Genomic DNA, 7,941 nt, shown 5'->3' with positions numbered 1-7,941 from the left:
GGCAGGGAGGCAGGGAGGCAGGGAGGCAGGGAGGCAGGGAGGCAGGGAGGCAGGGAGGCAGGGAGGGAGGGACAGCTTTGTTGACTGGGTTCTTTCCCACTTTTATGTGGGTTTCGAGGACCAGACTTATTCTCCAGGCGAGCGATGCACCCCTGTTGATGAGTTCTGCTCAGCGTGCAGTTTGTGCTTTCTTAGCTTTCACATGCACGGTATTGTGAGGTTGCTCCAGCAGCGACACTAAGGGGTGTCCTTATGCTCTGCAGTTTTGACTTAACAACACTCTGCGTCTGCAAGCTCCAGAGAAGCCGAGGCATGATGGACAGAGGGATCGGAAACGAGGCTTCCGCAAATTGAAGCAAGAGGTACAGCGCCTCTGAGGGGCCACAGAGAGGAGCATGGTCAGGGCGACCCACCAGAGGTTTCACTATTAAAAAACAACCTCTCTTCTCTTGTGTTTGTTTCTATATTTCAAGTTTTAAACCCACACCTCCCTCCATTGAGACAATCAAAAGATGCCGTCACATTTGATAGTATTTGTGACATTTTATCTTTTCTGGAAAATGAAAAACCAGAAAGATTCACTGGCCCTTCCACTCCTCCCTAAAACATAGAATAAGCAAGAAAATCTGCCCCAGGGTTTCTAATCTAGTCCAATGCCAGGCACATTTAGACTCTTAATAACTATAAAAAGAATATGGATACAAGTGTATCGTTTATTTCCTGTCTCCCTGGGGGAAATGTTCAAGATGAATCTGTGCTCCCATGCTTGGTCTATGGAGCTGCGGGGCCTTAGGGAAGCCAACACAGTCCTCAGGAGCCCCATCCCCAGCATCTGTAACCCCGGGCACTCGGGCTTTCTATCTTTCTATCTCCCCTCAGTTTTCACCGCCACGTCTTTGCTTTCCCCAGTGCCTGCACATGGCTGGATGCCTGAGAAATGCTCCAGAAACCCTCTCGCAGCAGGAGACTCTCATTTCCTTTTTCACATTTTTCTTTCATATATTACACCCCAAGAACAATTTCTCCTCCCTCCTCCCCAGAGTCTCCCCACATCTCCCCTTTCCCTCAGATCCACCCTCCTAGCTCCCCCTAGAGAAGAGAAGGCCAAACCTGGCATAACAATTAGACATATATCATCACGACATCAAGGTCAGACAAGGCAAGCCCAGTGGGAAGCAAAAGGTCACACAAGCAGGCAAAAGAATCAGGGACAACCCCACTCCCACTGTTAGGAGTCCCACAAGAGCATCAGGCCATAACATATGTGCAGAGGACCTAGGTCACACCCCTGAAGGCTCCCCAATCTCTGTGTGTTCCTGTGAGTCCCAGTCAGTTGATTCTGCGGACCATGTTCTTGTGGTGTGTCCCTGAGCCCTCTGGTCATTTTCCATGTTCTCCTTTAACTACAATGTATGTTCCTTTTCAAAAAGCTCGAAGAAAGGATCGTGACTGTTGTCAGCCGAAAGAAATGGTGTATGCTTGAAAATGGATAGATAGGATTTCCCCCATTTAAACACCACACACAACATAGCTGTACCAGAATATCTCGTGGGCCCCGTGAAATGTGTGGACCCCGTGAGATATACAATCCACGTGCTTTTATGTGTCGGTTAAAAGTACACTAACTCACCATGGTTACTCACGTCTAACTGGAAAGCACAAGTGGGTTTTACAAGGATTGTACACTATTTATTTTTTCACTTTGACAAATGCAAACTGGTGCAGCCCTAACAGGGAAGAGTGTTTACTTGGATGGCTGGCAAAGGTCAGCACAGCTATGTCCACAGCAGCCCAAGTTCTGAGAATTTACCCAGAGAAAACAAAGCCAGTATCTTCCAAGGACATTCGTTCACTCACATCACAGTGCCCAAGGCAAGACAAACATTCTACGTGCTCATTGCAGATGATCGGATAGCAAAGACCCTGCTGAGCATGTGGCATATAATAATGAATATGATTACATTGAGATATTATCCAGTCATTACAAAGAAGAAAAACCTGGCACAGACAAACTCAGGAGACAGTGTGCTAAGCGAAGTAAGCCAAGCAGAGATGAAAACCTCCTGGGGTCACTTATCTGTAGGCTTCATCGTCAAGCAGACTGCACGGTCACCAAGGAGGGGGAAAGAGAGTGGGGAGACACTGGGCAGGGGCACAAAGTTTCAGCATTGCAAGATGAAAAAGTTCTCATTGTCTGGGGACAAAGCATGGGGACTATGAGAGGCCATACTGTGGATCTGCAATGACTGGAGAATTCTCACATCCTCAAAACGGAAGAGAATAAGCAAATGGTACCCTCATGACCTACTGGGTGCTCTGTTACCTGGATTTCGGGAAACTTTTCACAATGTATGTGTGCATCAGAACTTTGTAAAACTGAAGAAGATGAAGCAGATTTTAAAAGAGCCTATATAGTAAGATTTCATTCCGGTAAAACATATGCATAGAAAGAGATGCTGTGTTCTATGCCATGGGTGTTGGTAGTGAGGTCTAGACAATCTGGCAAAAATAACTTTGCGAGATGTAATTAAGCCTAGATACTTGACTTGAATGCAGTCAGGCCAGTGGAAGTGGAGTCATCTGAAAAACTTTCTAAGAATAGGAGTAACAAATAAAGGCAGAATTGTGAGTCTTTGTAAATGTAAACAAAGCAAACAGATCCATGAGATTTTCCCAAGAGAAAATGAAGATGAAGTTAAAACGGCAGAAAGCAGAGCCAGCTAGACAGAAAGCAAAGTGAAGGACAAATATTTCTGTGATGTGTAAACCTGTGAGAAAAAAAACCCAAAAACACTGCGAAGAAAATTGATCCACCGATCTTCACTCTGAAAGAGACACAAGTGACCTGGGTGCCGAGGTCTCCCCTCCCCTCATGGCTGCTTCAGGTAGAAAGAGTCTCACTTGCTTATGTTCTTGGTTTTTGTTTTTCCCTAGCACAATTATTAATACCACTCGTTTATTCTCATATTGTGTCCTGGTTACATAAACTGTAGATGAATCGTGTGGTCACCTCAGATCTAGCAAACTTGGAAGGACTGGCTCATTCCTGAGCGGTACAAGCTGTTTCAGAACATGGGAGAAGTGTACAAGCTATCCAAATGGGTGCAGGAGGTTAGTGTTACTGTGATTTCAGAGACAGATAAAAGAAGAGGGGCTGGGGCATGAACCTGCTAAACATACATAGTATCAAACCTTCATCAACAAACATAATATTAAACCACTGTTAAAATCTGTGCCTCTGCCCACAGCTGGTCTGCAGGAAGAGAATAAGATGGTGAAGAGCCCAGACAGACACAAATGGGACTTGGATATCAGCACCACTCCCAGTCCTGGGGACCCTCAGGAACAGGGGCAGGAGAGGTTGAGGAGGACAGAGAATCAACAGCATCCTCTGGACACCGCAGGACAGCCACACTCAAGTGTGAAGATCAAGCCAGTCAACATTTTCGTACAGGATGGGGAGGGGCTTTGAGATTCTGCCGGGAGAGAGAGGGAGTCAGTTTTCTTTAAGGATGTGATCACCAGAAGGTTGACTACGCTCCAATGGATGGTCCCACACTCAGGAGTATATATATTATGTATACCACATAATTACACTTGATGGGTTTTTTTAAGACACAGAATTGGTTGGGGGGGGCAGTAGGAAGGTGGGGAGAGACCTGAGAGGAGTAGATGGCAAACATGATGCATATGACATTTCCGAAGAACTAATAAAAATATTAAAAATAATAAAAAATAGGAAACAGTAGGCCGACTCATTTCTAAGTCCTAGCTAAAGCTGTGGGTAACGAAACCTCATTAGAGGTTAACACCCCATGACCAATCAGGACACAGAGGAAATCCGTGAGGATGGTACCACGCCAGAAAAATTCAACAATGCATCTGCACCTCAGGAGACAAAGGGTGACAAACACCCCTTCCCTCAGACGGCCTCAGATCATATGGGAATGAATTTATGTTTCAGAAACTGATCATGTTGGACTATTTTAACTGTTTGAGAAGAGGAACCTGCCAAGCATGGTAAAGATTAAATGTTAAAAACCGTACAGCAGATGAGATCTGGTGGGGCCGAGAACTGGCTGTGAGGCTAGAGGCAATGGCTGCTCTTGCAGAGGACCAGAATTCTGTTCCCAGGCCCACATAGCAAGGTACACCTGGCTGTAAGTCCAGTTCCAGGGGATCCAACACCCTCCATGCATGTGGTGCACAGAGAGGTACATGCAATCAAAACTTCATAGAAAAATATTAAAAATAAATCTTTAAAGAAATTTTAGCACTTTTCCTTTAAATCAAAATAGGCACTAATACTTCTATCAATATTCTGAGTACTTAGCACCACAGTACTAAGTACAGTATAATATTTAATACCACAGTACTAAGTACAGTGTAATACATAGCACCACAGTACTAAGTACAGTATAATATTTAATACCACAGTACTAAGTACAGTGTAATACATAGCACTACAGTACTAAGTACAGTATAGTACTTAACATCACAGTACTAAGTACCATGTAGTACATAGCACCACAGTACTAAGTACAATGAAGTACTTAGCGCCACAGTACTAAATACAGTGTGGCTGCCTGCCTCCCTGGAGTTGGACAAGCTCATTCTAAGATTTACAGGCATAAATGGGCAGAGAACAGCTAATCTATTTTCAACAGAGCCATAGAACTTAAATTCCTGGATATTAAGATTCCCAGAAAGTTCTAGTAATGCGGAAGATAATAAAGATCTTGTGTTTTGAATACATCATGAATTTTTAAAGTGTTTTTATTTAAAATATTTTATTAATCCTTTGAGAATTGTATGCAGTGTATTTGGATCATATTCACTTCCGTCTTCTCTCAGATCTCAGGTCCACTCATCTCCCTGCTGCTTCCAACTTTCACGTGTTCTCTGTCACAGGTATTTCTCTTTCTGGCCCAGGTGGGAACCGCACAGGGCTGTTCACAGTGGGCAATCCCTAGGCTGCATACTTTTGGCTGCCTTAAGTATGGCTTGCATATTTTGATGAGATAATTGATTTTAAGAAGTTGTTAGCACAGGCGCTATGCTAACGAGCTGTTTTGATTTATGACGATCAGGTTTATAAGACAGTAATAAAACTCAGTTGTATAGCACCTGCCTCGTGTGCATGGGGTCTTGGTCTAATTCCCAGCATTGCGGAAAAGGGGGAGGGCAACAACAAAGTCACGTGGTTCACACACACACACACACACACACACACACACACACACACACACACACACGGCGTGGGGGAAAGAGGGGGGAGGGAAGGAGAGAGAGGAAGCAGATATGATTTTGTTTTGTTTGTTTCTGTGTAGCCCTGACTGGCCTGGAACTTTCTGTGGAGACCAGGCTGGCCCCATATTCACAAACACCCGCCGGCCCTTGCCTTCTGAATACAGAGATTAATGGTGCACACCACTACATTTGTCACATACTACAAGAGTAGTTGATTTAAGTTATTCTAAAAGACTTATCATGTTTTAAAAATGTATGTGTATGAGTGTGTGCACACAATGTAAGTTCCTTGGAGGCCAGAAGAAGCCATTTGGGCGTCTGGAGCTGGAGTTTCAGGTGCTGGGGGTTGAACTCTCGTCTTCCAGAAAAACAGCAAGCTCTGCTAAGCTCTGCACCACCTCTCCAGTATTTGTATAAGGATCTGCAATGGTGGCCCCAGTTCTGACTTTTTCCAATACAATATATAATCTTTCCTGTCACCCCCTGAAGCCATGGACCTAATTTGAGCCTTCTGTAATTTCTGCAATAGAGAAGCCTACTGTGTGCAAATAAAACAGACTGACATTAGTAGTTGTAGTAGTAAGAGATTTAGCTCATTTAATTCTTCTAGGAGTTTAAAAACAAATTACTAGATTTTAAACAGGGTGTGTGTGTATGTGTGTGTGTGTGTGAGTGTGTGTGTGTGTATGTGTGTATATGTGTGTATGTGTGTATATGTGTGTATGTGTGTGTATTTGTGTATATGTGTTATGTATGTGTGTATATGTGTTTTGTGTGTGTATATGTGTGCATGTGTGCATATGTGTGGGGGGTGTGGTATGTGTGTATATTTGTTATATGTGTGTATGTATAAGTGTGTATATGTATGTGTGGGATGTATTTGTGTATATGTGTTATGTATGTGTGTATATGTGTTATGTGTATGTATATGTGTGTATGTGTGCATATGTGTGGGGGGTGTGGTATGTGTGTATATGTGTTATATGTGTGTATGTATATGTGTGTGTATGTATGTGTGGGATGTATGTGTGTTCAGTGTCTTCTGCAATCACTCTTCATCTTATTTTTTGAGGCAGAGTTTCTCACAGAACCAGGCGTTCATCAATTAAGCTAGACTGGCTGGCCAGCCAGCCCTGGGGATCCTCCTGGCTCTGGCTTCCCAGTGCTGGGACTACAGGCACACTTGGCTTTTATGTGGTTTCTGGGAACTGAACTAGCCTCATGCTTGAGGAGCAAGCACTTTGCTGGCTACGCCATCTCGCCATCCCCAAGCCCATTAAAAATATTATAATATAGTTTGGACTTTTGTGGAAACAAGTCCTACTGTCTGGGCTTAGATTTTTTTCTCATCTTTATGTCAAACTAAGAGGCGTCAAGTGCTATTAAAGATTAACAGTTGGAGACTCACAGAATCTAATTGGAGTATAATTATGCTCAGTTTGGTTAATTAACAATTCCTTCCAGTTGGTACATTTTCAAACCCAATGTTAGGTGATATTTCATCTATAATTTAATATTCAAGTAATACTTATTTCTGCCTGTGGGAAAGATTTGAAATGTTCTGTTGTCTTTAAATATTAACCACGGACTCAGTGGGGCCTGACATTCCAGACAGGTGCAAGGAGTTTATAATCAGAACAAAGGTCTGTAGGATCGAGATAATTAGCTTCTTATTTCGTTTGTGATTTTGAGTTAGAGCCTTGCTGTGTAGTCCAGGCTACCATCAAACTGCCAATCCTACAGCCTCCTGCTGGAAAAATATGATTTAAGTACATCTGTCTCCAAGTCTGTATCCACTGGAGACCTACTCAGGAATCTTATTCCACCAGGCGGCCACAGGAGGGTGCGATGAGCCCACAAAACAACAAAGGCTCCCCTCCGTCTGGCACCCAGAGAGAAGGCTGTGCTCTCTCACTAGACCAGACATTCAACGAGACAAACATCATGCTTGCCAAAAGGAGTCGATCTTAGTTTGTGGTAGAATTAGCAATAAGGCTAAAGCTTGATTTAGCTTAGCCAAGCAATTCTTTAGAGAAGAGCTGTCCATCCCCCTAACCCAAAATTCTCAAAATAACTCAAAAGACAGTAAGCGACAGAATGTCAGTGATGAGCATGGGGTCTCGTAGGACTCTTTGACTGCTGTAGAAACAGAGTCCCATTTACAATTCCTGGTGTGTGAGAGTTCTAAAGATGGACAGGATGCAATTCTCTAAGGCTGCAATCACCATTTATTTGAGCGTGTGACCTAACACAAAGCAAGCCTCTGACATGCAGGTGCCCAGAGTGTCCCTTACCTTCTCACAGTAAACCTTTAGAAGAAAAAAAATGCTCATTTGTTCTCAGGTCTCAGGAGGCCTTGGCCCCGGGGTTCCTTGGTTTAGCTCCGAAGAGGCCCAGACTCTTGCTGGTGTCTCACAGTGATATCCCCTTTGCTCCTGGGCCCTTGTGTTCCTTGCTGGATGAACTCAGATAAGACACATGCAGAGTGGAAGATGGATACAGTTTATTACAGAATAGCATCATGTCAGGGATGTCAGAGAGCAATGGCTAAAGGGAGTGGTGACAAGCAGATGGCTTGCACAGAGTGAGAGAGGTGACCGTAGTGTCCAGAGAGACCACTGAGTCAACCTCCATGTTTAGGTCGGTTTATACTACTTCTAAACTCTGTAGGACAGACAGATGTCTTGAGAG

This window comes from Mus caroli, chromosome 2, assembly GCF_900094665.2.
Source record: "Mus caroli chromosome 2, CAROLI_EIJ_v1.1, whole genome shotgun sequence".
Lineage (NCBI taxonomy): Eukaryota > Metazoa > Chordata > Mammalia > Rodentia > Muridae > Mus > Mus caroli.
The sequence above is the reverse complement of the archived record's forward strand: the minus strand, read 5'-3'. Positions refer to the sequence as shown.